General features: G+C 43.3%; 1 pseudogene; it reads left to right on the forward strand.

Moving 5' to 3' along the window:
• Nucleotides 1-9,325, forward strand: part of LOC102859940 — a 15,042-nt pseudogene extending 5,717 nt beyond the window's left edge.
• Nucleotides 9,326-9,546: the final 221 nt, after the last annotated feature.

Genomic DNA, 9,546 nt, shown 5'->3' on the forward strand with positions numbered 1-9,546 from the left:
GAGAGAGAGAGAGAGAGAGAGAGAGAGAGAGAGAGAGTTAGAGTTCTTGTCTTGTCTTGTGTGGTAATTAGGTTGGCTTGCCTCTGGAAACCCTATGAACCTGGAGAGAGGATAAAAGTCACACAAATGTTAGAGACTTTCCTTCACAGGGTCACTATGAGTCGCCTGCAACTCGACAGTACTTAACAACAATAACATCAACATAGAGAGAGATCAGCTTGCCCAGTGCACAGAAAGCGATGCTACCAAGCCAAAGATCGGTGACTTTTAATCCGCGGCCCTCAGACCTGTCTTTCATTGTTTTTGTTCAGACATTCTTCCAGGTGGTATAGTCCTGGTGTGTCCACTTGCTGTACAAAGATAACTCGTGGTTGCTGTGAAGCTGAACACTGTGACGCTGATGTGTCAAATGTGATAACGGTTTACCCATGGCGGACGATGTTTGATGGAGCTCCCTGATTAAAACAAGCCTGGAAGCAGGAATGGCATCCACTTCCGTAATAACTTGCCTCTGGAAACTCGATGAACCTGGAGAAAGGACGCAAGTTATACAAGCATTGAGGACTTTCCTTCATAGGGTTGCTGTGAGTCACCTGTGACTGGACGGCACTTAACAACAGCAACAACATGCTCATCCTTACATCCTCCCTCTTCCTCTCTGTTCGGGTCTTTCTCTGATAGTCCAGTCCACACCTGTAACTTCCTTCCTGCACCACTACTTAGATGACGAATTGGAGTGTGACCTAACAGATATACTCAACACGGAGATGTTACTGGCAGAGAAATGTTAGTAAAAATTCGGAGTGAGCCTTAGTGCAGCCATGCCTAGAATTACAAGTCAAACGTAACTGTCTTCTCAAAAGGACATGAGCAAAGCCTGCTGGCACGGAGTCTGCTTGGACTTAAGACCACTTTGTGCATCACAAAAGAGAACTACAACTTGACATTTTGTTTGTCTGTGGTTTTAAGGTAGCAGGTCACCAAGATTTTCTTCTTCTGTGTCTCTGGATAGGTTTGAATTGCTAACCTTTACATTAGTAATCAGGTGCACACAATTTGAGCCACTCAAGGACCTACATGGTATGGGAAGAGGAGATAACCCAAACACACACATTTCTTGATTTTAAACCATGCCGTATTTCTTTCATCTCTTCAGACTACTGCTCCACGGGTTATTTATAGACTGTGAATGAGCACAGTTAAATGTTCTGGGGTTGCTATACTTCTCAGTGCTATCAATAATTTGTTAGGATCCACAAGGCTGAATGTCTTTGCATAGTTCATGAAACAAAAACTTATCTCTGTTATTCTACCCTTTGAGTTAAGAGCTATGTGGTTTTAGCAATGAGATCCCTCCTACCACAACCGATTGAATTTCTGGCAGCTCTTTGCCAAGTTCTGTTGCAGCCATTGTATAATAATCTTCAGCAAGACTTTACTTGAAGGTGATATTAATAAAATTGCTAGGTGATTTTCAGACTCTACCAGATTAATGTTTTTTAAAAATTGAAACAAACATGAAACTCTTCCAGTCATCTAAACAGGTTACGACCTCCTCTTCCAGTCATCTAACCAGGTTACGACCTCCTTCTTCCAGTCATCTAACCAGGTTATGACCTCCTCTTCCAGTCACCTAACCAGGTTACGACCTCCCGAGTTTCTTGGGAGGGGCTGCGGAGTGGATCCAGGGCTGCAGCCATTGGTGGAAACTTGATGACTGGTAGACCAGCACTTCCCGGGGCTCTATGTTCGCCATGCTTTCAGCGCTCTTGAACTGTTTTCTTCCTCACCATTGGCTCGTGATTGTATGCTCAGTCCTGAAATGGTACAATCTGACCTCTCTGACTTCATCAACTCTTTCTTTTGTTTTGGCTCTAGTGCGAGTTTCAGTGACTGCGCTGACACCCACTTTGGTCTTTTTGTTCCCCTCTATCTTTGTAAAGACCTTTGCTCTCTTCATGACTCTGAAGAAAAATGTGGCATCAGCCTTAGAGGAAAAGTCATTATGAGGTGACACAATTTTGTTTGCAGTAATTGAAGAATTAAAACACTGAAGAAGATTATATATTACATCCTTCAGTGTGAATTACGTCTCAACATCGAGAAAACAAAAGTCCTCTCCTGGGCCAACAGGCCACAGAAGAAAGACCAGGGATGAAATGGATTGACATGGTGACTGAAAGTGTGGTCTTGACTGAGGTCACAGTGACCCAAAGGTTGAATGTATTGTTCACAGGGTTGCTGTGAGTCACTGGTGACTGGACGACACCCAAGGACAACAGGGACCTATCGGTATATTCCTTGAATTCTGATTTCCTTGTAACAGGTCTGACTCCTCGCCAGCATCCTGCACGTCTCAGAGGCTGTAAATTGTCCTGCGGAGTCTGCCCTTCTTTGTCCTGCAAAGTGGCTGGTGGTTCCTCCATTAAGACAAGTGCAGCCTTTCTGTTAGCAGCTCACTACAGACTGTGCCTCTGGAGCTCCCTGTACACTCCGAGCCGACCCTCCGGCGGGTCCTCATAAGCACTTGAACCACATCGGAAGACATAGCCAATCCTTCTCCTGTAGAGCAGTTGGCGGATTTGAACCACTTGCCTTTGGAACTGCAGCATAGTTTCGCACCACGTGGCCACCAGAGCTCCCTTAAACGTATAGACCTATATGTAATCCATACAGATGTGCTAGAATTGTTGAAAGTATTGCATTTGAAAAGAAATAGCCTATGTGTTCTGTCATATGTTTTGTAGTGGGTTGTTTTGCTTTACATTAAAATTTAATATTATTGTCATGTCTTAGTCCTACTAATTTATGGCAATCAGCCTTTGGGAATGAACTAAAAACATATAAAAGTGTATTCAAATTCAAAACACTTCTGATTTTTTTAAGTGTATGTGTGCCTAAAACATGTCAAAGTAAGTGATAATTGGACCATACTTAAAATTAACTGCACTTGAAATTCTCATATTAAGATTGCATTCTGTTATTAGCAGTTTCTAAGACTAAAGGAATTGTGTTATTTTTTTAAAGCTGTATTTTTCTCTGCCATTCTATAGAGTACATTTATGTTGTTGTTTTTGTTGTTGTTGTTGTCTTTGAATCTAGCACAATTCATAGTGACCGTATGAACAAAAGACCTGAAGTCCCTCTACAACTATCAACATTTATCAAAGTTTAAAGAGTTCCGGAGGCACGTTGTTTAGGAAGTGGATGCTACTCCTGTTTCCAAACCTGTCATAGTATGTTATTGTTGTTATGTGACATTGAGTCGCTTGTGATGTACAGCGACCCTGTGTACAGCAGCTCTGAAGCCTGCCCTGTCTTGAGCCTGTCTCACTAACTCAGACACACCAACCCCCATTGCCCCAGTCACTGTATCAATCCATCTCATCTGGGGTCTCCCTCTCCTGTGCTGTCCATCCACCCTTCCGAGCATGATGACCTTCTCCAAAGACGATCTCTCCTGCCACGTGCCCAAAGTAAGTGAGGCAGAGCTTCAAAATCCTAGCCTCCAAGGAGAGACCTGGTTTCTCCCTCTCCAAGACAGACCTATTTGTTTCCTTGGCAGTTCACGGTGTGTTCAAAACTCTTCTCCAGCACCACAACCCCATGGCATCTATTCTTCTTCTGTCATCCTTAGTCATTGTCCAGCTCTCTGATGCATAACAAGTAATTGGGAATACCATGGCCTGGATTAGGCGCACCTTTGTATCTAGACTGACATCGTTGCTCTTCAGCACTCTGCAGAGGTTCGTGACAGCAGATTTTCCCAATGCAATTAGTCCTTTGATTTCCTCACTGCTGGTATTGAGTGTTGATTGTGGATCCGAGCAAGCTGAAATTGTTAACCATCTCAATCTCTATCTATTATAGAGTGGCCAAATGGCTCAGTAGTGAGACTCTGTCTTCCTGATGTTGAACTTCAATCCATATTAAAGACTATAGTAGTCTTTGGCCTTTTCCAGCAAGGGCTTCAGGTCCTACTCAGTTTCAGCAAGCACAGTTGTATCATCTGCATATCACAATTTCAGTCAGTCTCACACCGACCTCTGTGAGAGAAGGCCGTGCTTAGCTAGTTGGCTGCCAGCTGTATTTCTTAGTGGCATGGTAAAGAGCCTTTCAGAACTATTTGAAAACACTTAAGCCATTCCGTTGGAGTCATTTAAATAGTCTTATTAAATAGACCAACAGAGGATATCATGATAGATGGAGAAAGATTGAAGCTGTCAACAACTTCATCTTACTTGGATCCACGATCCACTTGATACCAGCAGTCAGGGTATTAGGAGACATACTACACTTGGAAAGTCTGCAGTCAGAGATCTCTCTAAATTACCGAGGAACAAAGATGGCAGTTTAAGGACTAAGGTGCGCTAGATTCAAGCCATGGTCTTTTCAATCACCTGCTTTCCTGCCGAGAGCTGGAAGAACAACGGTGATGGAAGAAGAAATGATGGCTGAGGAGTGTTGCAGAAGAGTACTCAGCATCCCGTCGACCGCCGGGAGAGCAGAGACATGTCTGGGAGAGCGCAGTGCGGGTCCTCCTTGGAGCCAGAATGGCAAAGCTTGGCCCCGCATACTTTGGGTATATTGTAGGAAAGGCTTTTCCTTGGAGGGGGACGTGACATTTAGAAAGGTCCGTGAAGGAGAGGAAGACCCTGAAGTGAGAGATGATACAATTCTCTTCTTACAAGCTGCCTCTCTTGTGACACTTTGCTCCTGAGACCCTGGGGGACCCATACGTGGTGATTCTTTCCCCACATTGGGCTTTTGCCTCATAATGTCTTTCCTATAGTACAGCTTTTTACATCCCGAGGAGAGTATGTTTGTGGTGGTTGTTAGTACTGTTAAAGTATATGAGTCATAGCAGCTCTGAACAACAGACCTGAACCCAGTCCCGGCTGTGCCGTCCTCACAGGCTCTGACTCCTTTGAGCCCGTTGCCGTGACCACTGTATCCAGCCATCTGGTTGAGGGCCCGTCTCTTTTTCACCACCTCCTGCAGCAATCCGCCCAAAATACGCGATAGCAAAGCTTCATCGTGACTGCGCACAAGTAGCACTTTGGCTGCCTTTTCTCCAAGACATTTCTGTTTGCTCTTTTGACAGGAAATAGATGTTTATCAATTAATTAAATCTTTGATATGTCCTTCAGAATAATTTTTCATTTTATTCCTATAGATTGGGTAGATAATTTACATAGTCTATAGGAATAAAATGAAAAATCATACTGAGGCACATATAAAATTTTGATTCGCTTAAAGAATAATAGATTAATCTGACCTCCTATGGCAGTGTGAGTGTGTGGATCCTAGCAAGTTGTGGCTGACACTGGGAAGAATGGGAATCCCAAAGCCCATAATCGTGCTCATTCAAAACCTATACCCAGACCAGGAGACTGCTTTACAAACAGAGCCGGGGAACATAGCACGGTTTAAAATCAAGAAAGGAGCGCCTCAGGGCTGTATTCTCTCTCCATACCAATTCAATCTGCATGCTGAGCAAATTATTTCAGAAGCTGGACTCTCTGAAGAGGAGTATGACATCAGGATCAGAAGGAGACTCGTCAATAACCTGCATTATGCAGATGATACGACATTACTCGCTGAAAGTGAGCAGGACATGAAGCACTTGTTACAGAAGATCAAGGAATGCAGCCTTCAAATTCAGTTGCATCTCAGTGTCAAGAAAACAAAGATTCCTACACTGGACTGATAGACAACATCATAGTAGATGGAGAAGAGATTGAGACTGCCAAGGACTTCATCTTACTTGGATCCAAATTAACACCCTTGGTACCGGTAGCCAGGAAATCAGGAGATCTATTGCATTGGAAAAGTCTGCATTTAGGGACCTCTTTAAATTATTGACGAGTAGTGAGAGGACCAAGGTCCATCTGATTGAGCCCATGGTTTTTCCATTCGTTTGCTATTCTTCTGAGAGCTGGACAATGTATAGGGATGACAGAAGAAAAACTGATGCTTTGAGCTGTGGTGTTGGAAAAGAGAATTGAATATCTCATGGACAGTCAAAAGAACAAACAAATATGTCATGGAGAGGGTACAACCACAGTGCTCTTTGGAGGCAAGAATGATGAGCCTTCACCTCACATACTTTGGTCTTGTTGCTAGGAGGGGCTATTCCTTGGAGAAGGACATGACGCTGGGAAGGGTGGAGGGTCAGCAAAGGAGAGGAAGACCCTCAACCAGGTGGATTGACACGGTGACCACTGCAATGGGGTCTAACGTGTCAGGAAGTGTGAAGATGGCACAGGATAGGACAGGATTCAGCTCTGTGTTCATATTCAACTCTACGGCACTTAACAACAATAACAACTATGCCAAGACCCTAGGATGCTGCTATTGTTGTGTATCATTGAAACAGAATTGAGTCATAGCTGTCCCTCCACACAGGGCCGTCAGAGGCTCCGCACTGCACAGGAGAAATCTGCTCATTTTTTTCCTAAGGAGCAGTAGGTGGATTTGAACTGCCCTCTTTGGATCGGCAGCACAGTTCCTTTCCACTAATCCACCAGAGTTCTGGGAGCCTTGTTCACTTAGTGGTATAGAATCGCACTGCCAATTCAGTGTTACGTGGTTCGAATCCACCAATTGCTCTGTGGAAGAAAGATGGGCAGTCTGCTCCCGTTCAGTTTACTGCCTCTGCAAACTCACTGGAGGGTCAGCACAGTCAGTTCTAGCTCACCGGTACTCATCAGCGGGATGCCAGGAATAACAACAGATTGATATAATCAACTATATCAAAAATGACAGTAGATTAATATCATCTATTATTCCAGGAATGACAAATAGAAGAGGAATGGTGTCATAGTAATTGTCAAAAAGAGCACTTGGCATTCATTATTTAAAAAGATCTGTCTTAACAAGTCAGTGCTGTGAAAGACGCCATCCATACATATTCATGAAAAGCTATTAATACAACTGTTATTCAAATATACACATCAACCGTTAAAACCAAAGATTAAGAAATTGCTAACTCTACCATCTTCTGTGGTTTTTTTTTTTAGTTTGCTTGGCTCCACAATCAACACTCTTGGCACCAGCAGCCAAGAAATTAAAAGATGTACTCTCAGAGACCTCTCCAAAGTACTGAAAAGGAATGATGTTAGTCTAGAGTCTAAGGTGCGCCTTATACAGACCATGGTCTTTGAAATCACTTGCTATACATCAGAGATCTGCACAATGTCTAGGGATGACAGAAGGAGAATTTATGCCTTTGAGCTATGGTGTTGGAGAAGAGTATTGAATATATCACCGACTGCTAAGAGAACAAACAACTTCATCCTAAACAGGGTGAAACCAGATTGCTCCTTTTAGGATTCTGAATCTTCGTCTGACATAATTTGGACATGTTGCAAGGAGGAATCGGTCCTTGGAGAAAGACATCATGCTTGGGAGGGTGGAGGGACAGTGCAGGAGAAAAAGACCCTTGATGTGATGGATTGATTCAGTGACTGGAATAATGGAGGTAGGTGTGTCGAAGACAATGAGATTGGCAATCAGTAGAAAAGAGTTTAGGGCAGGTGACTCGATGGCACATAACAACAACTACAACAACAATGGTTTTTCGTAGCCTGAAATTGCTACTGCACACAATCAAAATGCATTAATAAAAATTGATGGCTGAAGCATAAAAATCAAAACAAAGAAGAAGTAATAGTAGTTGAAAAATACAACCGTGACGGAAATGAAGCCAGAGATCACATTGTGTAATAGGTTATTTACTTAAAAAGAAATAATTAAAAAAAAACAAAACCACGACCATAAGCAATGAGTGCTCCTTGGAGGCAAGGATGGTGAAGCTTCATCTCACAGATTCCGGGCATGTTGGGAAAAGAGACTTTCTTGGAAAAGGACATTGAACTTGGAGGGTCAACGTAGGAGAAAAAGACCATCCACAAGATGAATTGCTGCAGTGTGTGAGGCAATGGGCTCAAACATGCTTGGAGGTAATCTAGACGGTCCAGGATAGGACAGAGCTCAGATCTGGTGATTGTATAGTTACTACTATGAGTCAAGTTCTACTCAGTGTTTCTTAACAGCAACGTGCACATGGATCTCACCTGATGAACTACGCAGGAGTTGAAGTTACTATATGTGTAGAATCAGTGAAGAAGAGGTTTAATATCAGCAGTTAAACAAGGTCAGGACATGTTGACTATGCAACAAACAGTCATCTACTCATACGCCTGTTCAAATTGAAGCTAAAGAAAATTCGAACAAGCCCATGAGAACCAAAGTAGAACCTTGAGTCTATCCCGACTCACTTTTAAGTATCTCAAGAATGGATTTGAAGTGTTAAACATTTATGACCTACGGCCAGGAGAATGGTGGGATGACAACTAGGAGATCATCTATGTGTGATAAATTTAAAAGTCATTGCAAAGAGAGGAAGAAAGAAAAGAGCAATATGCCTCTCAGAAGAGACTCTGTAGGAGGAAGGAACGCTGAAGTAGAAAGCTGAACAGAAGATTCCAAAGGGCAGCTAGAGAATGCAAAGGAAAGCATTATAATGAAATGTGTTTAAAAAGCTGAAATTCATGCCAAAAGGGAAGAACACACGTGGAATTTCTCAAGATGAAAGAACCAAAAAACAGTTCAAGCCTCAAGTTACAGTGCTGAAAGATTCTATGGGCAAGATCTTGAACGAAACAGAAAGCATCAAAAGACGGAAGGGACCCACGAGCAGGAGGACCCGTACGGGGGGAGCTGCAGATCTTCAGGAGACCTGGGGCCATGCCACCCAGCAGCTGATGCGTGACCTAAAAGCTGTGGGGGGGGGGGAAAGTCACGCATGTTTTGTACTCAAGAAAGAGTCTTTTGAAAGATTAAGATTTATGGGGACCTTTGTTCCTTTATGTGACGCTCGCATCAGTGCTTTCAAAAGTCTCTGCAGATCGTAAAACAGATAGCCCCAGTTTGCAGGGCTCTGCAGATTGTAAAACGATGGACAGCCCCAGTCTGCAGAAGTATTTGCTACTGTCTAGTTTGGTGCAGTTCCTAGCACCCTCAACTCCAAACTTCTTGGAGGAGAGAAATCTTTTTTTCAGAGCCTCTGTTTCCTGGGTTACGTGTACTTCCCGTGAAATTGGCAATGCCTACTTGTCAGTTGGTGCTTTTGGCTGAACCAGGACCAGTGAACGTTAGGGTCTGGCTCTCAGTGGTGGCTCTGATGTCTGCCTGGTTGATTGTAGCCTCTACAGCCTTTCTTTCTGACAGCCATCCTCAGAACTGCAAAGCCCTCGCTGTATGGCCTGCTTTGTTCTATTTTGTCATCAGTTGGATGATTCTGACCTTTACACAGCAGTAAACCAGAAAATGGAAATTAAAGACCAGCGAAATTCCAGTTTTAATGACGCAGCTCATCGTGGCGCTTTGTATCTGGTCCCCTTGTTAAATTTTGGATGTGTTTGGTAGTGGAGGTTGGCGAGAAGATTGCAAAAGAACCGTATAACACCATGAGTACTTAGGATATAAGGACCAGTTTTTGAAAGGGTGGCTTTTCATGTTAAATACATATACAAAGTGTCA

Source organism: Elephantulus edwardii, unplaced genomic scaffold, assembly GCF_000299155.1.
Source record: "Elephantulus edwardii isolate Elephantulus edwardi_28Jun2011 unplaced genomic scaffold, EleEdw1.0 scaffold00274, whole genome shotgun sequence".
Classification (NCBI taxonomy): Eukaryota; Metazoa; Chordata; class Mammalia; order Macroscelidea; family Macroscelididae; genus Elephantulus; species Elephantulus edwardii.